This window comes from Spermophilus citellus (assembly GCF_964194105.1).
Source record: "Spermophilus citellus genome assembly, chromosome: 1".
Lineage (NCBI taxonomy): Eukaryota > Metazoa > Chordata > Mammalia > Rodentia > Sciuridae > Spermophilus > Spermophilus citellus.
The window spans coordinates 121,533,962-121,559,024 of record NC_138182.1 but is presented as its reverse complement, the minus strand read 5'-3'; the positions used below and the strand labels follow the sequence as shown (position 1 = coordinate 121,559,024).

The 25,063-nt window shown below is 56.6% G+C and overlaps 1 long non-coding RNA gene across 1 annotated transcript; it reads right to left on the bottom strand.

Annotated features, from left to right (window-relative positions):
• Positions 1-16,149: 16,149 nt before the first annotated feature.
• LOC308654938 lies at positions 16,150-17,866 on the bottom strand. The gene is made up of 3 exons (XR_014023349.1): positions 17,692-17,866; positions 16,502-16,802; positions 16,150-16,349 (listed from the first exon to the last, which is right to left on the bottom strand). It is a non-coding gene; the product is annotated as an uncharacterized lncRNA (long non-coding RNA).
• Between the last annotated feature and the right edge of the window lie 7,197 nt (positions 17,867-25,063).

Below are 25,063 nucleotides of genomic sequence, written 5' to 3'. Positions count from 1 at the left end.
GGAGCTACTTGGAGCCCCACCTTCCTAGTGCTGCAGTTTCTGTGGCCCCTGAGTGTGAGTGCCAACACCTCTGTTTTGGAATCTGCTCGCCCTCTGCTTGGGCAGTGACTACCCGCCCTGCCCTCCCACATGTCAGGTGACCTGGGGCCGCGTCTGCCAACCTCTGCAGGTGCTGTGGGGCAGAGCACCCAGCAGCATGGTATGTTATGCCCTGAGTGAGCTCTGCAGCCATTTCTGCACATGCAGCAAAACTCAGGCAGAGGAAGAACATCTTATGAGCACCTACTGTGTGCTAGAATTTGACACGCGTTATCCTATAGTTTAGAGCAGCCAGGTTCGTCATTGTTGCTGCTGCTATTAATCTAATATATCTAAAAAGTAGGTAAACATGCTATTAAAAAGATCTTCCTGTCCACGTTCAAGAGCCCTCTCACCCATCCCACACCTCTGGAGGTTCTCAGCCTGGATGCTATTGGCATTTGGAGCCACATAATTCAGGGGCTTTCCTGTGTACCGTGGGATGTTTAGAAGCATTCCTGGCTCCTAGCCACACACTCTTTGACCCTTAGTGACAAACATAAACATCTCCCGAAATTGCCAAATGTCCCCCGGGCCGGGCCGTATAATTGCCTGTGGTGAGAAACACTGCTTTAGAATAATCATTGTGAATGTTTTCTTGAGAACCTTTTGAAGGGTATTTCTAGTCATATGTGTATGCCTTAATAAAAGACAAAACAGGTTGGTCTTCTACCACTTGCTTTTTAACTTACCCATGTATCTTGGACCTCTTTCTGTACGTGCACACACAAGTCTCAGTTCTCCTTGGAACAACTGCATGATATTTCTTTGTGGGCATCTTGGCAATTAATACAGGAGTTCCCTCGCAATGGGCGCTGGGGCTGTTTCCAGGGTCTTGCTGTTAGAAACGGTGCCTGCCCTCTGCACCCCCACACATTCACCTTGATATATTCAGTTAGCGTTCGCACCGTGTAGGACCTGGGGGATTGTCTGACAGGTGCAGTTGCACGTTCTGATCTTGACGTGTCCCACTGTTCTGCAGAGTGGTCCATGCTGATGGACTGCACTGCTGCTAGTGTCCCCGAAAGCTCCAGATAGTTCCTGTGCATTCCCAGCAAGCTCGTGGGCTGTGTTTGGTGACTGATGTGAGCGTCTCAGGTAATTCTCACCATAGTCCTATTTTCAGGAACTCGCATGACTTCCATTTTATAAGAAAGAACTTGGACTCAGAGAGATTGAGTTTTTCCTAAATTTTTCCAAGGCAGTCCTCCTCCCCCAGCCCAGAGCTGTCTCAGACTGAAACTCGCCCTCTTAGCGGATGCTTGGGTCCTCCTAACAGGAAGACCGTCTGCCCCATTTCATCTGGGAGGTGGCCCCATTATTCCCATTTTCTGAGGGGCTTACTGAGGCCACCTGCAATTAAAGCGACTTGCCAGGACCATGGAGGTCATAAAGTCATCTGTGTTGCTGACTTTTTTTTTTTTTATAACCTGGACTGAATTATAATCCAGACAAAACCTGTTTTGTCTAAAAACAAACAAAATCTCCAGACTATAAGCTGTGAGTCACGTGGCCAGCCAGGAAAGGGGTAAATGAGGCTTTAGATTGTGCCATACACTGGCCCTGGGATCTTGGACACATCACTACTCATCTCTGGACTCAGTCCTCTCATCTATGAAATAGGCACAGTACCGTCAGCCTCTCTCCCTGAGAGAAGGGAACCCCTAGACCAGTAGAATGTGCCCCGACTTTCACACACACACACACACACACACACACACACACACACACACACACACATAGTGTTTCTCTAGCTTTCCTTTGAAATGAAGGAAGAAAGAACAGGAATCTGAGACTTTGGGCTGAGCTTTAAGAGCAAACTGAAATCCTGGAGAGCTTGTCCATGCTGTTGGCTCTGGATGTTAAAAATCCTGCAAGAAGGTTGCTAACAGTCAGCCTCCCAGAGCTCAGAGGAGTTTCCCAGAATGCACTGCAGGACACGAGAACAAAGGCAGATGGGTGAGGATCGGAGACCGGACTCCGTCCTGCAGGTGGGTTGTGGCAGCCTGGTGAGGTGGGGCAAGAGACGTGTGTCAACACTGCACTGTTGCATCTCCGTCTCAGAACTAGCTGCACCCTGCTGTCATTACTCTGTTCAGGTCTGACGGGACGACCTTGGCCAATCTGCACAGGGTGGTTTCCAGGGAACACGCCCTGCCTGTCCTGATGGTGATGAGGACTTGGCGGGGGTCCCCTCCCAGCTTACTCTTCTGAGAGGCTGATCTCACTTGTGTCTGCACCAGGCTGGGGACTTTCATGGTCCCCACGCTGAAGATGAGGCTGAACGATTGGTTCGAGTCCTGGAGCTAAAACAAAAGAATACACCAAGCGAAGGGGTGGACGGACTTGGAAGCATCCGTTTATCTCCAGGTTCTCCTGAGCAAAGACCCAGGGAGCAGCAGTGGACAGGAAGCGGCAGAGGACAGCGGCAGGATCAATGGCCAGGCGCTCACCTGGGTCACCAAAAGCCTCCTCTGGCCTTCTTCACCGGCAGCCAAGGCTTTGGTGGTGCCAGAGAGCGAGCGTGTAACCAGATCTGCTGGGACAGGGCCCAGCCTGCGCCATTCACCCCGCCAGAAACCTGAGATGGCCCGGGGCCTGGGGACAGCTGGCTATCTCAGCTTTTACCCTCTCAGCCTAAATGGCTTTGGGCCCTTGTTAATGGCGCCATCTCAGATCGGTGCCAGGGAAACGCTGGTCATTCTGGGGCACTTTGAGGGGCTGGAGAGTGGAGGGCGGTGGCAGGTGAGGTGCACTGCCCCTCCTACTCCTTGCCTCTGGGTCCCTTGGTGGAACCCCACCTGCTCCAGGTTCACAAATTTCCGGGTAGGGGTATGCCCAGGTTCTGGGGGGGGGCTTTTTCTCTGGCATATTTATTACTTTATAAGCCCAAACCATAGCCTGCCCGAGGCACTGGCCCTGCTCCCAGAAGCCAAGCTGGTCAAACGTCCATGGAGACTGCCAGGTGTCATCCTCAAGAATGTAGGGTCTGCACTTCCTGCTTTGGCACTATTTCTGGGAGTGATTTCCCTCCTCGTTCCCCTCCCCCCAACTCTTAGAACAATTTGCAAATCTGTGGTTATCCAAGCTGTGCTCCGGCCTCAACTTTGAGAAGGAAAGTAACTGAAAATCAACCCACATATCAGGCAAGGGTCACAGTGAGCGTGTGAACGTGAGTGTGTGAACGTGAGCGTGTGGAGGTGAGCGTGTGAACGTGAGCGTGTGGAGGTGAGCATGTGGAGGTGAGCGTGTGGAGGTGAGCGTGTGGAGGTGAGCGTGTGAACGTGAGCGTGTGAACGTGAGCGTGTGGAGGTGAGCGTGTGGAGGTGAGCGGTGTGGTGAAGAGAGCTTTTACTCAAATTGACTGGGCTTTGGGCAAAGCTGCCCTTTTTCCATGTCATACTCCTGGCTCGAATTTAGTCAGGGTGTGTCTATCAGGTGCCAAAGTGCTCACACAAAACGTCTCTGCGTTAGACGGTGTTGTTATCACCTCCATTTTTCAGAGGAGGAAACTGAGGTACAGAAGGTTAAGTAACTTGCCATAGGCTCATGGACAGGAAAATGCCGTTCGCTATGCCCAGTCGCCACTTGTCCAGAAAATGAGGGATGGTAATCTGCCATTGGCCAGGTGCTTGGGAAGACTAGATCCTGCCAGGGAGAGTATGTGGGATGGCCTTCCTCTCTCTCCTCCCTCTCTCTCTCCTCCCTCTCTCCTTCCTCCTTCCCAGTGTTCATCAGAGTCTGCCAGTGGCCTGCTCTGGTGCCAGGTCCTGGAGAGAGACGGCCTGAGCCAGATGAAGCCATTGTCATTACTCTCTTCCAGGCGCCTGCGACCCTGCAGGGGGATGGGCCCACGAACAGCAGTTCTCCCAGCGTCCCCCTTTCTCTGGCACTGAGAGTCAGTATTTCCCCTCATGTGGCTTCTGCATCCTCCCTGGTCCTGGGGGAGGGGTGATTCTTACCCGCAGGCTGCATCTGAGAACCTCTGTCATCTGTTGTCCCTTTCTCAGCATTTTATGTCATCCAAGTGCTGACCCAGAAGGAGGCCCAGAGAGACAGCCATCAGCTAGGCCAAGACGGCCAGAGCGTGTGGGCAGAGCGAGTCCCAGCCTGAGGCCAGCAGTGCATCTGCCCCGAGCTGCCTGCAGGTGCAGACCCCTGGGTTTTCAGAAATCCAGGCCCTGGATGTGTCAGCCCGACTCTGGGAAATACGGGGCACTGTGGTCCCACCCTCCCTAAGAGCCCATTCCGCCCCCTGCTGTGTTAGAAAGGATTGGGGGGTCCCTGTCCCCTTTCTGTGGCTCTTTCTGGACACATTTGCCTGTGTCAAAGCCCCCTGTGAGCCAGATGCCTGTAGTAAGGCTTCAGAGGGGGCTAGAGGAGACGCCCAGCCTTCCCACCCAGGAGAAGAGTGTCTCAGAGGTGGGTCTGGAGGGCTCCCCACGAGAAGGGGAATGACTGGGCCCAGCAATGTGAGGCCTGTGTGAGGAAGAGAATTCTAACAAGTGCCAATCAAAGGCACAGACAGGGGCTTGTTAGGGAAGCAGACACTCAGGGGAGACAAGGGATGATTTCGAGGGTAAGAAGCCTTCCGGGTAAAGCAAGGGAGGACACGGGCATCTCCAGAGGGAGACATAGCCCCTGCGGGGTGGGGGTTCAGACCTCGGGGCCGTTGCTAGGGCTGGGCCAGGTGGATCTACCCATCACAGGCCAGTGTCCCCTGCACTGGTGCATGGCCTCGGTGTTACAAGGGCATGGGCCAAGGGCATGCTGCTCAGGAGTTTCAATGGCTCTGGGAGCTTTCTGCCTCTCAGTGCGTGGTGGGCACTCGTATCTCTCCCTTTGCTCCCCAATTCCTCTCTCATCCCGTCTGCCATCGTGAGCACTTGCTCTTGCATCCTCAGCTTTTCTGCTGGACACAGCCAAGGCATGAGCTTCGCTAAGGCAAGGGTGTGGGGACTTCTTCTAGCCGCTGAGGCTTAGAAGACAGAACTAAGCAAAAACCTTGTCCTACATGCTCAGGCTGGAACCCCAGTGGGCAGGCCTCGGGCCCACTGTGCAAACAACATGATTGGATTCTTGTTGGTGCCGTTTGTAGCATTTTGGGATTGAGCGTGGAGTCCCAGCCTCTCCTCCCTCCCTCCCTCCCTTCCTTCCTTCTTTCCTTCTTTCTCTCCTTCCTTCCTTTCTTGTTTTCCAACTGCCACCAGGTAAGCCCCCTCATCCTGCCACCATGATGTGGCAAAGCAACTGAGCCCTGTGACCATGGACTGAAAAACTTTGAAACCTTGAGCCAGAATAAACCTTTCCTTATTTGAAGTTGATATCTCAGCTATTTTGTCATAGCAACGGAAAGCTGGCTAACAGACTGAGAGAGAGAACTGTCTCCTGGTGCCTCCAGGGTGGGGGGCATGCGGAACAGACCCGGCTTGGCCTCAGCCTGGAGCCAAGCCCAGCCCACCCAGCAGGGGGGGTTCGTTTCTCCTCAGCTGGGTGCAGAGGAAGTAGAAGTGCTTAGTAGTGTAAGCCGCTGAGTTTTTTGGTTGTTGCCCAGAATTAGATGCAAAGATAGCTGATCCCTGTGGGAAGCGTCCCAGCCCTGTCCTCAGAGCCACTCCCTGCCCTCCCCACCCAGCAGGGAGACCAAGGCCCAAGTGTGGTCAGCAAGCACGTCCATGCCGGTGACTCCATCACCATGCACCCCACCTGCTCCTGCCCATCCTGGCCGGCTCCAAGCCCGGGGCCCCCAGCAGTGACCCCCCCTCAGCTCCATCCCTTGCCCCTCGAGCCAACAGGAGGTAAGAGAACCTCCCTGTGGCCAGTCCCGGTGCACAGGTGACAACATTGGCCAGCCCACAGGTGACAACATTGGCCCGCGGGGACAGGCAGGGAGCGTGGGTCCCTCTGGCTGCAGCGGACCTCCAGCCTCAGGAGCAGCACAGGAACACACTGAGCGGCCTTTGAGGACAGGAAGGCACGACGGCAGGTGGCTTTCCTCTGACCTTTGATGATTTTTCCTCTTGAAATAGCAGAAGAAGGCGCCTGGTGCCATGGCGACGGTCTCTATAGAAATCACGTCACGGGGACGGCGCTCAGGCCTGGACCCATGGCGAGAGGCCGCTCCGCCATGTCCTGGCTACAGAGCAGGTCCTCTGAAATGGACCTTCCTGTCCCCGCTGCAGAGTGGCCCGTGCTCCCCTAACGTGGGTTGATTCCCATCGGCTCCTAGGAGAGCATCCCCAGGCCCTCCTGGGACGGGGCAGCCGGGGTTTCAGACCAGATGCAGCCAGCCTTGGTGGCCAGCCTGCCAGGGGCTCACGCAGCCCTCTGCCAAGGCCGGGGACTGCTCGCTTGGAGCAGGTCCTTCTCCAGATGCACTCAGCTGAGCTTAGAAGTAGATGGTGCGGCCACCGTGAGTCCCGGGTGCCGGGCTCTCTCTTCCTGGGGCTGGTCCTGCAGGAGGCTGAGGGTGCTTTGGCTGGAAAATGGAGGTCCGTACGGTGGCAGGCAGGGTCTCTGTCCCTTTAAGAGGGTCCATGGGGAGGGGCAGTCAGAAATGACAGAGACGAGGGCCAGATGGCCAGTGAACAGGATGGCAGCGGGCTAGAGAGAGGGCAGCCAGCCGGCCATCTGCTGTGTCACCTGCCATGGGAGGGCCTGGCTGGTGGCAGCAGGTGACTGCCTGTGGGGAGGGCTGGGCAAGCTTGCCCGGGGCCCCTCACTGACCCCGGGGCCCCTCACTGACCCCACCGTCCCAACTTCTGCCTGAACTGGAACTCAGAGCCCCAAGCCCAGGAGGTTGGAGGGCTGGGCTGTGGTGTGGGCCAGGGCTCAGTCCACTTTCCTAGGGTGTCTCCCTGGGCAGTGGCCTCGCTGCAGCTGCCCCCTTCCCTGTAGGTCACTGGGAGGCGAGTGGGATGGGGGCCCAGCACAGGGGTGGCTGGAGGTGAGCTGCTCAGGGGGTTGACTCAGCCTGGAATTTTTTTTGACTGAGAAGGCTATAGGGAAAATCCTTTCTCTGAGAGTCGGGGGTCCTGGCAATCCAAGACTGAAGTCCTCAATCCTGCTGAAATGCCTACTAATAAAACGAGACTATCACCCAGGACTAGTGTCAGTTACCTGTAACAGAAAACCCAGGTGACAGTGGCATAAACGAGATAAGGATTTACTTTTCTTTCATATAAAAGAAGTCTGAACAGTCCAGGGTGGAATGGTGGTCCCCGGTCGTGCCCTCAGATCCAGGCTTCCATCACCAAGGCTACCACACGGTCACAGAAAAATGCTGCTGCAGCTCCAGCCATTGTGTCCACATTCCAGGCCCCAGGCAAGGGAAGGGAGTGCCGAGGGTAAACTCCTCAGATGTGTCAGCACTTTAGGAAACATTGGCCAGAAGTTTCTCTCCATGATTTCCGCCTGCATCTTATTTGGCCTCTTCTACAGGAAGGGAAACTGGGAAATGTACTGGACACCCCCAATAACACAGAGGTTCTGTTAGTGAGGAAGATGGAAGTCTGTCCCCTCTGTCACAGCCAGTGTCACAGCTACTTGCACTTCTCTGGGAAGGTCTAGCTGGGTTGACATGGGAACTGCTTTCCCAGGACAGGAAAGCACGTTGGTTTCCCACATTCTCTGCTACAGACTGCTCCCAATGCTCCGGCTCTTTCTAGAAGGGTGAGAGCCACGTGGCTGCCTGCCCTCACAGCGGACCTCAAGGGGGAGCCTGGTCAGGCCTGGGCCGTGCCTCCGACCAACTGGTGTCCCTGTGCTCCTTGGGGTCCTGGGCCCCTTGAAGACACTCAACATTCAGCAGAGGCACGAGCCAAGCCCAGTCCCTGTCCTCCCAGCCCCTTCCTGCCGCCCACCTGGGACCCAGCCTGAGCCCCCCGCCCCACACCTGCCTGCACAGGTAGCTACTGCCGAGACGCTGACCGCCCCGAAACCTGGTGACCTAAGAGCTGGTGACCTAAGAGCGTGGGCTTGGCCTCCCGCTTCCTGTGGGCCGGGAAGCCGGGTGTGGCCCAGTGGCCTCTGGCTGGGCCTGGCCGGGCTGCCGTGGAGGTGCCGTGGGCTGCAGTGCGGTCAGGTTCAAGTGAGGTAGACCTGCTCCCAGCTCACCCTGGGGCCGGGCCGGGTCGCCTCTCCCTGAAGGAGCCGCTGAGAAGCCACGAGAGGGAGGGCCAGCCAAGGGGCCGCCTCCTCAGCCAGCCTCCGAGCGGGCGGCCACCAGCATTTCAGCCTATTCGTTTGAAATGAGTTACTGGGAGCTGCTGAACTCAGGGGAAGGGTTTCCAGGGGACACGGATGCAGGAGATGGGGTCTTTGTTGTGGGGTGGGGCATTTTAGAAGCACAGATTGATATCCTCGTCACCCCCTGCTTTCCCCCCGGGCTCCGGGGATAGGGTCTGTTTCTCTTTATGAGGAAGCCCAGCTCCTTTCTACCCCAGGGCCTTGGCACGGGCAGGCCTGCCTTCCCTCCTGCCTCTCCAGCTGAGCTTATTTTCAGATTCCATCTCCGGCCTCATGTTTTTGGGAGACACTTTCCCCAGCCAGCCCTCTCCTGAGTCATAGGAAGGAGCCCAGCTGAGACCCGACTGACCATGGGGCAGCCCAAGATGGCGCCCTCAAGCAGAAGCTTGGGCCTTAATCTCCCGCTGGGTTTATTGCATGTCTGACTCCTGAGAGCGGCGGCAGCAGTTGTGATCCTCAGAGAGAAAAGGATCTAGCTCGGGGCCCCTGGGGTGCCTCGGGGAGGAGAACCAGGAGTCAGGGTGGGAGAGGAGAGGGCCACTCTTCCAGGCAGGAGCCCAGCTTGGGTTGTGTGTGTTTCTGGCCCATTTGCTTCTCTTTCCGGTCATCCACTGACCCTCTGGTGGGGACAGCTTTTCAGGCCGTGGACTCCGCTGTGGGGGGATACAGGTGTAAAGCAGGGGGTGAAGTGGACATCAAGACCTCTTATGAGTTGGCCCCCCCCAGTCCTGCTGTGCCTGTGCCCCACCCGGCCGGGGAGCTTGTGGTCTCAGTGGACCACCCTCCATTTTCCCATAGTCCGCAGCTGTGCTCAGTATGCAAAGTTGACAGGGACGGCCACCTGGCCTTTTATGTCACCTGTTGATGGCATTTGTCATTCTGAGCCATGGGTCATCATGGGTCCCCAGGGGCTGTCTCTGCCACCCATGTCAGGTCAGGTCACCCTGCTGCCTCAGGTACAGGGCCCATTTCACTTTATGAAGAAGAGCCTTGGCAGGTCACCATTCTGTCACCTCTCCTGCCTCAAGGGACCCCTGAGTGTCAGAGTCCAGAGTCACTTGTGCAGCTACTTGGTGTTTCAGGTGTCCCTGGGCCCCTCTCTCCTGCTCTGAGACCCCGCAGTTGGTGCCTCTGGGACTATGCCTTTGTTCCCACACCTGGCCCTGGGGACAGAGATGGAGGCCTCTTCTTGGGGACATGGCCCTCGGCACCCCGCAGTTCCCTCTTCACATCCCCCGGGCACCTTTCTCTGGCCCACAGGGAGACCCTTGCTGGGTGTCCCCCTCCCAGCTTCATCTTGTCTCCTTCCTGTCCCATCTCAGGGCTCAGGGACCAAGGGAGGCCCCTGTCACAGGAAGCAGCCTCACCGGGCCACATGGGAGAAGGCCAGGGCAGCAGACAGGCCCCAGAGGAGGCGACAGCCCGTGTGCCGCCTGCCCTTCCCCACACTCTCCAGGTCGTCCTGGCCAGTGTGTGCCCTGGGAGCTGGGGGACAGGATCCCAGGACTGGCACCAGTCCTCGAGGTCCACAGCTCTTGGAGCCAGGGGAAGACTGGCTCAGATGCTGGTCCACCTGGCGCAGAGTGAGCAGGGACCCCAGGGGGCGTGGGAGTCCAGAGAGACGCCCCCGGGTGACCATCGGGAGGCCAAGCTGAGCTTGGAGGTGGGCTGGCATTGGTCAGCAATTGGCGGGCAGCTCAGGAGAGGGCAGAGGCTGCCGGGGGTGCGGGAGGCTCTGAGTGGCCTCTGGGTGACCTCCGGCCTGTCTGGCCGACGGGAGCACAGGCCGTGTCCCCCGGAGCGCCTGCCCAGCAGGTTGGAGCAGGCAGGGATCTTGCCTGCTGGGCTGAGGCGTTTGGATTTTATCTTCAGGAAATGTGGCCTCACGAGACCATTTTGAAGCACGTGGTGACGTGGTGGCTTTGTGTGTAGACGTTCTCCCTGGGCCGGCTGCAGGGGGCTGGGGACCAGAACCAGCATGGAAGGAGCTGGTGCGGCCATCTGGGCAGGCAGAGATGTGGCCTTGGAGGTGTGGCCTGCAGGAAAGGGATTCCCTGGCTTCGCAGAACCCTCTGGAGCAGAAAGCCCACTTCAGAAGCACGTGAAGCGACAGCCGGGAAACTGCTTGGCAGGAGTCGTCACAGACTGTGGTCAGCTGGGACGTTTTTAACAGTAGGTGACAAAAAGACAGTCCAAAGGACGGTGGCCAAGAAAACACCCAGGCATGCGGACTCACTGTCACAGGCGCCGTGGTCCCAGTGGGGACCGGGTCCTCCCTCCTCCCTCCTCCTTCCTGCCATCCTGGCTGGGCCCCTGGTCCTCTGCCCCCATCTCACGCTCCATGCAATAGACTCAGGAGCCCAGGGAACGCCGCTCCCCTCCGCCCTGGTCCCACCCTGTGCCAGCTCTGGCACCTAAGATGCCCTTTGTGGGTGACCTCCATGTGGACGACATACGTGTGTCCAGCAGACACTCAGCAGGACCACCAAGCACTTGAAGGGCCACAGGAGACGTGGGGAGAGACTTTGGGCCACGTGGACCTGCATTTGAATCCAGGTCTTTCTGGAAGCCGACCGCCTGCCTTGGAAGGCCCTTTCGGCCCCTGGAAAATGGAGACAGTGGACTCCTACCTGAGATGAACCCGCTGCCCTCCCGTCCCCCCTTCTCCACGTGAGAGTACTCGCTGTGGCACCCGGGGAGACCGAGTCGGCCAGGAAATGAGTGGCCAGTGGTGGGACTTCAGGCTGATGCTGGCCGTGGTGGGGGGCTGGGGAGGCAAGAGCAAGTCCGGGGGCCATCTGGCTGCTGCACTGGGAGGACTTTGCTCGGTGCCGGCAGGGCTATCCCAGTTGGGAAGTTGGGAAGCACGAGAGGGACACAGGAGCGATCTCTTAAAAGCCACCTGTGTCATCTCGGGCTCAGAGTATCGAAGCAGAGGCTCCTGGCCCTCGGGGCCCCTGTGCTCTCCTGGCCAGGGCGAGGCAGTGAGGGAGGGGCTCGGGCAGCTCCTGGGGGAGGGAGCCCCCATGCATCCAAGTGCCTGGCGTGGCCCTGAGCCCCGCCCCTGCCTGGTCCTGGCCCTTCCAGGTGGCTACTATGGTTGGACACTGTATTTTTCCTTGCAGAGCAGGACGATGACCTCTGTGCCCTGCGTATGTGTCCACCCCTCCAGCTCGGGACAGAGGCGGACCCTGCTTACCAGCTCCCTTTACCAGGGAAGCCTGGAGAGCAAGGGAGCAGGGGTGGGCAGGAGCAGGAGCACCCAGGGGCAGGGGCCTCTCAGGACCACAGCTGTTGGGGCTGCCAGGGGCAGCTGCAGTCAGGAGGCTAAGTGGACCAAGGGGGCCTCCAGGTTGGTCGGGTTTCAAGCCCAAGATGGTACCAAGGCCAGGGAAAGGCAGGCAGATGTGACCGACCACGGGAGGGCTGTCTGTGGTGCGCTTTTACCGATGATGATCCTGTGGCGCGACCCTTCACTGCCACGTGGTGGTTCGTAGACGTGGGAAGCGACAGATACTATTTATCAAGCGTCTTTACGTCTGTTAGCCGTGAGGAAGAGGGGAGACGCTGACAAGGTGCTCTGGGGTCGCCATCTGTCCTGAACACAACCCTGAGAGCCTCCTGGGAGGTGGAGAACCACCCAGACTCAAGACCATGTCATGACTCATGCTCCTGAGTGTCTCCCCACACTGGGGCGGACACAGTGTCTCGGGCTCCCCTGAGCTGCGTCCCTGGGGGATGTTGACCATACTGTGGCTCACAGAGCCTGGGGTTCTGTTCAGAGTGTGTTTAGCAAGCAGAGGTCTAGGTGCGAACGGCTGCCCCCGGGGAGCTGGTGACCCGGGTGGCTTCGTCCCTGCCTTTGGATCTCACTTTTCCCATGTTCAGACAAATTCCTGCTCCACAGCGTGGAGAGGACGAAGGGAGGACACAGGAGGACCGGCATGGAACCAGTTTGGTCCACGGCTCTGATCACACCTTTCTCAGTGAGTTTAACTGAGCACATACATCACACCAGACCCCGTGCTAGCCACCGAGGACACTGACTTGTAGATTCACTCATTTCACGAACATTTGCTGAGCTCCAACTGTATGCCCGACAGACCCTGTGCTGGGAGATAGACATTGAAACACCTAAAAATAAGAAACCGAGCAAACTCCTCTGGAGCACCGGCACCCCAGGGCTCAGCCCACAGGCCCACCCAGGGACCACCAGCCCCTTCTAGAGATTAGAGCCTGAGGCTCCGAGAGGTGAAGGCTGCTGCCAGGCCCCAGAGCTGATGGGCCACAGGGACACAGGCCCCAACTCCCCAGCCCACATCCTTCCCGGCTGCACCTCTGCCTGCTCGATTTCCACCACGATGTTGAGGACATCAGGCCGGCCTGGTCAGGAAGATGCAGGACACCCAGAGGGGCCCACTGCCCAGAGTCTCCAGGTGGGGAAGGGTGTACCTTCAGAGACACCAAGAAGGGGTTCAGGAAGAGTGTGCACCTGCTGGCAGGGAGGGGTGGCCGGCGTGTCCGAGTGTAGGTGTGAGTCTCTGCCTATTCGTGGAAACGTGCGTGTGTGTGAGTTCATCTGTGTTCATCAGGTGTCCCACGGAAGGGAGTGGCTGGGGGTGTCTGTGTGTCCTTATAGATTCGTGTGTGTTTCCATATGTCTGTGCATCTCTGTGCCTATACAGACGTATGCCTCTGTGTGTGTCTCTGTGTGTGTGTGTGTGTGTGTGTCTGTGAGCCCAAGATCTGCACACGTAGTGACATTTATGTGTCTGTGTGTGTGTGTGTGTGTGTGGCGGGTGGGTCTGTGGGTCTGTCCGTGTGTCACTGGGAGTGTGGGGACACAGGACTTTCTCTGCGCATTTACCTGCCCGTGTGTCTCAGCGAGCGCTCACCAGCATGTGCCGCTGTGGGTGTGCGTGGTGTGACCCGGCCCCCCTCCTTGCCCCCCAGTTGTTCCCCGGGGCTGATCTAAATGTCCTCCAGAATCAGGAGACCGACAACGTCAGTGGCTTCAGCCTTATCTGTCCCAGCCTGCCACTCTGTCAGAGGAAATCAAGCTTGCCTGGCACAACCTGCTCCTTATGATGTCATTGGGCTGTGATCGGCACGTTCTGCCCTCCGAGGTATTTGTCTTTTGATGGCTTGATGAATACCTGCCAATGCAGAGATTAAGAGAACACGGGTTTGGTTTTTTTCTCCCCCCCAGAATCATTAATTTGGCCCTCTTTTTTCTTGTAAACTTGGAAACAGAGGCAGAGGAGCTTTGTGACTGTAAGAACCTGGTTCAAGTCTCCATTTGCCCCTTCCACAGCTGTGTGACCTTGGGGAGGATGCTGCAGCTCTCTGAGCCAAGGCTTATAAGAGGAGCAATACGACAACAGATGGGAATGTTCCCAGAAGTCCTGTTTAATTAGCTCGTTCATCACTGTGACCAAAAGACCTGAGAAGAACAACGTAGAGAAGGAAACGTTTTTTCGGCCCAAGGTTTCGGAGGTTCAGTTCATGCTTGTCAATCGTAGCTCTGGGCCCTGGTGTACCCCAGCAGAATGTCAGGGTGGCAGGGCATGGCGGAGGGGCAGCCCAGGACAGGGAGGCCGGGAAACAGAGAGCCCCACTCACGAGGAAAAACATAAACCCCAAAGGCACACCCCCAGTGTCTACTAACTCCCACCACACCCACCGGCCTCCAACCACCCCCAGTTAATCCACATCAGTGGATCAATCCACTGATGGGGTTACACTTCCTACAACCTGATCCTTTCACCTCTGAAGACCCTGTGCTGTCTCACACATGAGCTCTTGGGGTCACCTCACTCTAGCCCATAACAAGCCATCAGTCCTTACCTGGAGGGAGGTGGAGGCAGGGAGGTCTGGGGAGGACCCTGGCTCAGACGCCACATCTGCTTAGGTCCTCACTCCCTTCCCCTAAACCATGGCCCTAAGCAAGTGATGCGACCTCTGCCAGCCCTAGTGGCTCCTCTGTGACACATAGTAGGACCGGGTGGGAGTGCTAAGGTCTATAATAGGATGACGGGGGTTGGCAATGTCTGCCTCGGCCCCTCTCAGACTTTCAGCAGGTGTGACCTGCGGGGCCTCTGGCAGTGCCAGCGAGGTGGGGACAGCGTGATGGGGTGATTTACTATCGTCCTTTTACTATTTTGAGATGCAGCCTCAGCATAGTGTTCTTGGCACCACCATCTTCCTGGCAAACGCCTGCGTCTCATCCAGACCCAGAGGCTGTTTTCTCTCTGGGAAGAGCACAGGGCCGGGTGGCCTCCAGCCCAGAGTGGCCCCGGCGGAGTGGAGGTGGCAGAGTCCCCAGCACCCATCCCACCACGCCTCCCCTCCCCGTCCCTCTACATCATCCCGCACCTCCAGCGTGACCTTGAATCACCTTGTCCTTGAAGATGCTGGTTCTGCCGCCTGGAATACCCCGGCTGCCACTCTGCCCCTTAGATAATCTGGGTGTGGCTCCAGGTCCCTGTGTCAGGCCGAGACAGATGTCCCTACTCTGTGTCCCAGTGCAGCCTGGAGTCACCCCGTAGGCGTGATGTTCAGGGTATCTAAGTCCTCTGCCTCTCTGCCAGCTCGTTACGGTTCCAACCAGGCGGCAGGGACGGAGCCCAGGAGTCCCCAGCGATGCCTACAGAGGGGACAATGGAGATCATTCGTCCCCTAGTGTCCTCTGCCCAGCCCTCAGGTGGCAATACCTGCACACAGACATAGGTTCCTCCGTCCCAACCTCTCCCCACAACCATCTGCTTCTGACGATGTCACGGGGCGTCCCTCCTTCTGACGGATGTCACGGGGCGCCCCTCCTTTGTGCCTGTGCCCTGGTCTTAAAGCTGACGGGCTGTCTCCCCTGCACCTGCTGGGTTCCCAAATGACAAAAGCCTCTCAGGGGTTTGAGGAGTTGGCTGGGCTTGGGGCGAGTATTTGAGTTTGCTCTGGTGACCGTGGGCATCCACGTGGGCTTACAGCACCAGCTTTGGAGAAAGGCTCGGGGCCAGGATCTGAGACAGAACGGCCTGAGTTCCAAGCCTTGGTCCTGTTTCCTACCGGCCACGTGCTGTGGGTAGCGGGTCAAGTCTCTTTGTGCCCCGTCTCCTTGTGTGGGGTAGGGAATAGAGTGTGCGTGCCTCACTGGATTTTTGTTGGGGGGAAGGAGATCAGAGCTGCGGTTACTCTTGTAACCAATGGTAGCCTCCGCCAAGGGCCTCCACTCCGACTGTACCAGGGCCTGAACATCTGGGATATTGTATTTGTTCATTGCTGTAATGAAATGTCTGAGGGTAGGTACTTATAAAGAAAAGAGGTGTATTTAGCTCACAATTTGGGAGGTTCAAGGGCACAGCAGTGGCATCAGCACAGCTGTGATGAGTCCTCATCGTGGACAGCACCACAGGGGCAGGAGGGTGAGTGGCAGTGAGGGAGGGCACCACAGGACAGGAAGCCAGCAAGGCAGGGGCTCTTTTGTAACAACTTGCTCTTGCAAGACCTCATTCAGGGCCTCAGGAGAACTGCATCATCCCTTCAAAGGGCATGCCCCCGCCTGGCCCCTCGCCACCTGCCGAAGCTACCACACCGAGGACCAAGCTCCCAGCACATGACCCCTTGGGGACAAACTCAAACCATGTCAAACTGTAGCACATTTCCCGTCTCCATTCTGCCAAGCAGGGCTCTGGGACTGGACATCGGAATCGCTCTGCGATTTCAGACGAGTCTCTATGAGCCAGTGGTGCCTTCCAGGAGAGATGGAGGCCCCTTGCACCAGACACGAGGGAGCCCCACCTTTCCCTCCCCGGAGCATCTCATATCTCATCGGCAGTCTGCTTGGCCTGTTGCCCACCTCAGGGGTCAGCAAATGACCATCCTTGGGCTGCATCCAGCCCCGCCCCCTGTGTCTCAAAGTGTTTCTGGACCGTGGTTCATCTGCATGTCGTCTGGGCTGCTCTAGCAGGACAGCCGCAGTAGTCGCACAGAGACCATGGGGCTCGGCAGGCCGGCCAGTTCTCTGTGATCTTCGAGGGAAATTTGAGATGAAAGGGTTAAAGGTGCATGTGACCGGGTAGCCCAGGGGCCCGAGCACCAAGCCCGCCTAGTGCCCCCCATCCTGACATTGGTTGCTGGGACCAGATTGCATTCCATCCCCCACCCCACCCCCGGCACTCACGCGCATCCTCAGGTGCCTCCGCTGTCCACCGGGAACTGGACCAAGAAACGCCCGCTGTGGGTGGGGCCCTGGTGTATCCCAGCGAGCACCTGGAGGGCCTCCTCGAGGGGCAAAGCTGCTGGCCCCACTGATTACACCCGGTGAAAGCCATTGTCCTATTGAACGTGTCCACTGACCACACTGTCTCCGATGGCTCCCTGGCCAGGCCGCTCCATGCTCGAGCTGGAGGGGTCTACAGGCTGCGTCCTTCTCTTCCTCAGGTGCCTCCTCGGCCTCCCACGGCCTCAGGATACAGCTGACGCTGGTATATGGACACACAAGGCCAGTCCTGGTCTGGTCTCTGCTGGTCTCCCAGCCTCCTGTCCCCCACCTGCTCAGCCACGTGACCCCCAGCACTACCAAACCACTAGGGCTCCTAGGCCACGCCCCCCTGCTCAGCCACGTGACCCCCCAGCACTGCCACACCACTAGAGCTCCTAGGCCACGCCCCCCTGCTCAGCCATGTCACCCCCCAGCACTGCCACACCACTAGAGCTCCTAGGCCACGCCCCCCTGCTCAGCCATGTCACCCCCCAGCACTGCCACACCACTAGGGCTCCTAGGCCATGCCCCCTGCTCAGCCATGTCACCCCCCAGCACTGCCACACCACTAGGGCTCCTAGGCCACGCCCCCCTGCTCAGCCATGTCACCCCTCCCAGCACTGCCACACCACTAGGGCTCCTAGGCCACGCCCCCCTGCTCAGCCACGTGACCCCCCAGCACTGCCACACCACTAGGGCTCCTAGGCCATGCCCCCTGCTCAGCCATGTCACCCCCCAGCACTGCCACACCACTAGAGCTCCTAGGCCACGCCCCCCTGCTCAGCCATGTCACCCCCCAGCACTGCCACACCACTAGGGCTCCTAGGCCACGCCCCCCTGCTGAGCCATGTCACCCCCCCAGCACTGCCACACCACTAGGGCTCCTAGACAAGTCTCTAGCTTGTGGCTCCTTTGGAGTTGACACACAATCGTCCTTCATGGGCCACTCTGCTCCCCTGCTCCCTCTGGCAAACCCCCAGGTATCTTCAGATCCTCTAGGTGACATCTCCTCTATGTGACACCCCAGCTGTCCAGGTGGCCTTTTTGGCTCTCCAATGTGCTTCCGTTTAGTCGTCACCAACCCTGGCTCCCAGCCCATAAACACCCACTGGCTGAATGAGTGAGGAGGACCCCTTTGGGAAGGTGACCAGATGAGGAAGTGCAGGGCTGTCCTCCTCCTCCTCGGGTGTGGCTCCAGCACAGGGGATGACCCCCTGGGAGCCAGACTGCCGGGTGAGGTTGGCTCTCCAGTTAATTGGCAATGACCTGGAGCCAGTGACTTGATCTCTCTGTGCCCCCGTTTCCTCTTCTGTAAAACAAGGGAGATAATAGTGTCATCTTCACGGCTTGTCATGAACATCAAATGAACCCATGCGAACCTCCAAAATCTGAAACGCTCCAAGATCCGAAACTTCTTGAGCAGTCGTTAGCTCCTAAGTGGAGAATCCCACACCGTGAAGCCTTATTTCATGCTCAAGACAGCTGAGCGTATAAAATTACACACAGACTATGTGTGTGTACACTGTAAACGAAGTATAAACTAATTTCACGTTTCGATTTGGGTTCCATCGCCAAATTATCTCATTTTATATATATATATATATACACATACATACACATACATACAAGTATTCCAAAATCTGAAAAATAAAATCCAAATCTGAAGCACACCGGTCTTAAGCCTTTTGGGTAAGGAACACTCAATCTATACATCTATCATATTAATATATAATTTATGTCACACATATGTGTGTGCATGTGTGTGTGGTTGGTATCTTGGAAGAGAACCTGTGCACACACTATAAGCATATTAGCTAGTGTGTGTGCACATACGTGTATGTGTGTGTGATACTGTGGTTCATGATAAGCACTCTACAAAAGCCTCTAGTCTGGCTGGAATTTATTCTGGCTTCTATTAAACTTTTTTTTTTTTTCAATTTATGATGATTTTTCTCTCTTAAGTCTTGTTTTTCTCTGACCTTCACCAGAGGAGGACCTGGTCTACTTCTGCCTTCTTGGCACCTGGAAGCATGCTTTGTAAGTATTTGGGAACAAATGAGGAAGCAAATCTTACACCCCAAAGCCAGACTACCCCTCTGGTCTCCTCCCTGATCCTCCCTGCTGGCCCCCTCCTCGCCTCTCCAAGTTTATAGGAGACTTGGGGGGACTTTTCGGGATATCGGGTCTCCACAGCGAGAACACATGATCTCATTGTCACCGTCAGCAAGAGGCAGACGGGCACCAGGGACTCTCAAGCGAGAAATGGAGTCTCCAGACTGACTCTGAGGAAAACGGACTCTCCAGCTGACCCAGGAGATGTCTATAATGAGAGAAAACCAATTTAAATGCAAATGGCCCACTGTGTTGGAGAAAGGCCCCTTGCTGCAGAGAGGCCACAAAACAAACGGCATCCATCGTCCCCAGGCCACTCTGCTGTTGGACAGGAGGGCTGCTTCATGCATTGAGGATTAAGTTCTAAACTAGTGACAAAGGGTCACATGTACTGTTGGCAGCCTTCCCCGGTGCCACTTGGATGTCCCCACGGGCAACAGTCTTCAGCCACTACCATTTATGGCACCCTGGCTGGTGCCAGATGTTCTTCAGGACAATGAAAGAGGCACCAGGCACAGGAGCTGCCCTTGCTTGGCCCATGCCCAGGGGTGGCACTGAGGTCCATTCTGGCCACAGTGGGAACTGACACCTTGTTGAGCACTATTTTGGACCCAGCAAGGCACTAAACCTAGACGTGGAAACAGCCCACCAAGTTCCCTTGGCAGCCCTGTGATGTGACCTGTTTCCTAATTTCACAAGGAAACCAAGGTCCCAGCAGGGTACGACCCTTGCCCTGGTTACTGGGATTCAACCAGACAGAGCCCTGCAGGCAGTGACCCTGGCCTCCCAGGGACCTGAGAGGGAGCCGCTGCAGAGCAGCCCCCAGGGGCTCTGCCCACGCTGAGCTCTCCCTGGATCCAGGCACCTGTCCAGGGCGTCTTCTTCTGGCCAGAGGGGCCCGAGGCCAGGATGTCGAGAGACAGTCTGCCACTGGTCTTGACATGGGGCAGCAACAAAATACTATTCGAGGAATCCAGCCCCAGCTGTGCAGCCTTGGGGTCCCTCTCCCTCTCCGAGCCTCATCTCTCTGTAAGAGACAAAGAGCCCCACGCCATTCCTGGCTCCTTAAGTGCGATGTTCTAGTCTCCAGCTCCCCTCAAGAGCGGCCACTGCTCCTCCTTCCTGCCCACTGCCCACCAGGGCCCTCTATCTGCTGGCCCACCTCTGTTGGGTTGAGGACTTTAATCTCCTCCTCTAGTTTCTTGACTCAAGGAAGGTGTCATCTGCCTCACTGAACCCAGGCCCTCTGCTGGCCCCCTCTCCAAATGAGGCCTGGATACAGGTTTCATCCAGTTGGTTCCATGATGGAGCTGGTGAAACCAAACAGGGCGCTTTGCCCTCGCGGGCTCTGCCAATCACCGACCTGGGGGCCCAGAGCCCACTCCTCACTGCCCACCCAGCCCAGTCACAATGATGATGAAGGTCTACGAGGGCTTTTCTGCTTCCGGCATTTTTCAAGCAGTTTGCAGGTTCATTTACTCGCGGTGCATCTCTGGGATGAAGGGGCTGGTAACGATGGCAGAAACTGAGACCCAAAGGCTTTAAAAAATTGCCAACAGCCGACCAGGCAGGAAAACACAGAGGCTGGATCTGAAGTAAGAAATCAGAAAAGACACAGGCACGGCCAGCTTGTGAGAAGCTGCTTCCGGCTGAGTGCTCTGAGGGCTCGTTTGGGCTGAGGCCACACTCTCTGATTAAACATGCACACAGCGCCTCTGGCCTTAGCTGCTCCCTGTGCACAATGTGAGCTGTCTGTGCAGAGGAGCCAGCCGTGGCACAGCCCTGGGGGACCCGCTTTCCTAGTCCAAACAGCAGGTACCAAGCTAGCCACAGAACAGACATCATCCTTTTAGGTAATGACCGAGGGAGTGCGGTGAAAGCCAGGAAGGTTGGTCAGGAAGGCTCCTGGCGGAGCCCTGGAGCTGAGCTGCAGGGTCTCGCTGTGGGCACTATGGACATCTGGGGTCTGACAGTCCTCTGCGTGGGGCTGTCCTGTGCATTGCAGGCTGTTTAGCAGCATCCCACGAGATGCCATAGCACCCCCAAACCCAGACAACAAAAAATGTCTCCAAGTATCACCACGTTCCCCTGGGGACAACCACCCTCTGCTGAGAACCACTGAGTCCTGAGACCCACAAGGCAGCAGGTGGAAGGGAGGAATAGCCAGGCAGCCTGCGGGCTTGGAGCTGAGAAGCAGCAAGGGGACCCGTTGGGCCAGCGAGGAATGGCGCATCTGTCATGGCCACATACTCTTAGACCTCTCTGCAGCACTCAGCAGCCCCAAGGGAGCCTCTGCTCCATGCCCGGCATGTGAAGGACAGTGTACACCCCAAGGGGTGGACGTTGGGCTGGCTGGATGAGACACCCGTGTGGCCGTTGGCACAGGGCCCCCCAAGGTAGCAGAATATTGGGACAGAGGCAGGCAGAGAGTCACAAGGCCCTGGTGGAGCAAGGACTGGGCTGCTCTGGGAAGGGGCCAGGGGCGGCCGAAGCTTCTCTCCTGCACCTTGCCCTCAGTCTCCACGCCCTGCAGCTCGGGTTTGGTGGAATGCCTAACGACAGTGCCCCTGGCCTAGCCAAGGCGCTGGCACGAAACCCAAGCTCAGCCCTCAGACTCTTGCTTCCTGGAATCAGAGCACTGGGCGGAGAAGCCCAAGGGCACCAAGTGGCTGGAATCACTTTGTCTAATGGGTATGGAGCAAAGGCCGTCCGCACTCCTAGGGCCGCCGCTCTTCTCTCTCTGGAGGCCCAGCTTTGCCTTCTCACACCCTTTCAGTGGGCATCTGCCAAAGTGGCCAGAGCAGGTCTCTGCTGCATGCAATGCCAGCTGAAATAGAACCCGCGCCGTGAAGAGGGCTGAGCGCAGGAAGGCTTCCCACTCGCCGCCCTCGCCCCTCTGTCCCAGGGGGCTGTATCCCTCTCCCCAGCTACGGTCAAGCACCACTCCAAGACCTGGCCTGTGCCCTTTCCTCTCCATACCTACACTGCCCAGCTCCGGTTGGCTTATCCTTCTTTGAGCTCGTCACAGTTTGTAATTCTAGTCCTTCCTGGGGATTGATTCCAGGCCCTTGGTAGACCCTCAAATCCATGTGTTTATGTCCCTTATAAAAATGGCACTGTCTTTGCACTGAACCTCCTCCTCCTGTTGACTTTATATCACCTTTATATCACCTCTGAATGACTTACGATCCTGTGGAGTAAGTGACAATGCTGTGGAGTTGGCTGCTGTATTGTCTTAGGGACGAGAGACAGAAAGGAGTCAACATGTGGTCGGTGCCGATGCCATAATTTAAAACTGTGTTCACCCCAAGGTTAGTTGGATCCACAGTCGTGGACCCTCGGACCCAGAGGCTGACTCCGCAGTTTCCTTGCAGGTTCATTTGTTGAACATCGTCCTCTATCACTAGTGGAAGCCAGGGTCCCTTTTATTTCTGGTACCAGGGATTAAACCTAGGGTCACTTAACCACTGAGCCACAACCCCAGATAGAAGGTCCGCTCTCACCCAGTGGTTGGTCAGCCGTGCCAATGTGCCTTGGACTGGGGAGTCTGGGACCATCAGCTTCCAACGTTAAAAGTGGGAAAGTCACAGGTAATGGGGGAGCCTTGTCGGAGTCTGGCAAATACAAAGCCATTGGGTACACACCCATGCAGACGCTCAGGTGTTGATGGCAGTGACGTGAACCATGGGGTGGCCCTGAGTGTTCCTGCATTCCTCACGGATCGCCATTCCTGCCAGTGCCAGGTGACCCCCAGGCAGAAGCAGAGGATTCAAAGAGGGAGATCCTGGCAGCCAGGGCTACACAAGGATGTGGGTTGGAAGGACCCAGTTTGCGCAGGGCCTTGGGGGGCAGGCCAGGAAGTGTGGGTGCCATGCCCAGGAAAAATAGACCCTCACCAGGTCAGGAGCAGGGAGGAGTCCTGGGAGCAGGAACCACCTGGGGATGATGCACGGGGCTTCCTCAGACTCTCAGGGGAAGGTGACCTCGGCAGGAGGTGTCTGCAGAGGCCACTGAAAGACGGTGGAACCTGGAGTCAGCAGCTCTGTTCTGTGGTGGGCGGAGAGGGGGGCTTCGCATCTCTAGCGCACCATCTGCTCTGATCGACAAGCCGAGAGCCACCCCCGGGAAACGTGCACATAGGGTGGGCATGTGATGAGTCCTGTCTTTGCTGCCCCTGGAGATCCAGCCACCCAGACTGTCCCCCAGGGCTGTGCTGTTGAGAGCCCCCCACTGCTCCATCAGCGGGTGAGAAACCTCTGTGTACCCTGAGTCCTGACCTCTAAGGCCACGGCAATAGGAGGCTGGGCCTTTGGGAGCTGATAGGTCTCCAGGGAGGAACCCTCAAGAATGGGATTGGCCCCCTCATGAAAGAGGCCCCAGAGCCCCCCTCGTTCCTTCCTCCAAGTGAGAGGCAGAAGGAGCTGCCTGTGGACCCAAAGGTGAGCCCTGGCCAGACACCCAGCCGTGACCTTGGGCTTCCCGTCTCTGGAACTGTGGGTAATACATGTCTGTGGCCATAGGCTGCCCCGCGGGTGGCCTTCTGGGCCCTGGATGTAGCTCCAGGTGCAGCACTTGCCGGGCAGGCTGGAGGCCCTGGGCTCAATCCCAGCACCGCAGAGTGCGGCAGTTAGTGGAATCCTCTGACAGTAGCCAAACGGGCAAGGACGGAAGCCAAACTAACTCCTGGACGGACTCTCTCAGCTTCAGGGGCTGGGGATCCTCACAGGGCATTTCTCTAACACAGCTCCCTCGTCTCAAAGTGGAGAAGGAGTCGTCCTAAAAAGATGGAATAAATGAGGGGCAGAGGGTTAGCTCTTCTCCCCTCACCTCTTCTCACCAAAGAACCGAGTCATTAAGAGATGGCCCCTTGTCCCCCGTGGGCACAAGATTCTAGAAAGTGAAAAGACAGAAAATAAAAACTCTGAATCTTGTGGTAAGGCAGATTTTTTCCCTGTTTAAATTCTCTTTAAATCTTTCTTATTACCCCAAGAAGAAATTCTCACTTTGGTACTAATAAGGTTTCAAACATCTCTGTGAAATGTTGACACCTCTCCAAATCTCCCTTTTAAATGAACGTCAAACTGTCATTGATGGAAAACTATAATTCTCTAGAATTTAATAAAATCATTTTCTTTTAAATCTTTTTTTTTTCTTTTTTTAAATCAGGGATTGAACCCAGGGTCACTTAAGCACTGAGCCACATCCCCAGCCCTTTTTTTTTTTTTTATTTAGAAGCAGGGTCTCATTAAGTTGCTTAGGGTCTCATTAAGTTGTTTAGGGCCTCACTAAGTTGCTGAGGCTGGCTTTGAACTTTGATCCTCCTGCCTCAGCCTCCAGAGCCGCTGGGATTATAGGCCTGCGCCAGCGCGCCTGGCTTTTTTATTCTCATGGTGTTCCTTCTTTTGGGTAGCTTCTATTTGTGGTAGGTGGTACTACTTTTCCATTTAGGGTAGGGATTAAGTTTCCCTTCTGAAGAAATGTATTTTAAGTTCTGAGACAAGTTAAAGGAAAAGAAGGGCAAGACCAGACCACAGGGTTTGCAGCTAGAGCAAAACCCTTGGTGGTCCTCCAACAACTGAAGTCGGAAAACAGGGGCAGAGGTCAGAGAGACGGTGACCCCGGGCTGCTCACCAGGACGGGCTCCATTCATGCCGGTAAGTAAATATCAGGCCTGAACTCAGAAAGCTGGTCTCTTAACTGCATCAGAAACAGACACTGGGAAATGCTAGGAACTTCTTCACATGACCTTGAACCTCCAGAAAGCCTCGGAGATGAGAGACAGCCAATCTACTGCTGAACTTGGTAAAAACACTCTGCTTCTGGGGAAGGGCGTCTCCTCTAGACAAAGAGATGTCCAGTGCACCTCTCTGAATTTCCCATGAATGACCGCCAGGCCGGCAGCCGTCCACCACCGTGACAGAGCGCCTGAGAGAATCAACTTGTGGGGAGGAGAGGTTTATTTGTGGTCCAAGACTGGCAGGCCCTGTTTCCTGGGGCTTGGAGTGAGGCAGTGCGTTATGGTTGGAGCACGTGGCAGAAGAAGCTGTGTATCTCATGGGCACCAGGAAACAGAGCGACAGGAGGCGCCAGGGCCCCAACATCCTCTTCAAGGGTGCACCCCAGGGACCTAACTTCCTCAAACTCCCCCACCCCCTAACGGCCCCTCCACCTCCCAGTAGCACCTGGGCAGTGATGAGGGGAGAGCAGCTAGCTCCTCCTTACCGGCTCCCTGCTGAGCTCTTCCTGTGCTTCTGAGGGCCTCTCTCTCCCTGAACCCCTTCAGTGACCCTAGACCAGGTGCATGCATACCCCTTACCTGAAATGCCTGGGGACAAGGGTGCACAGACCTCAGCTCTATCCTACAGAGGA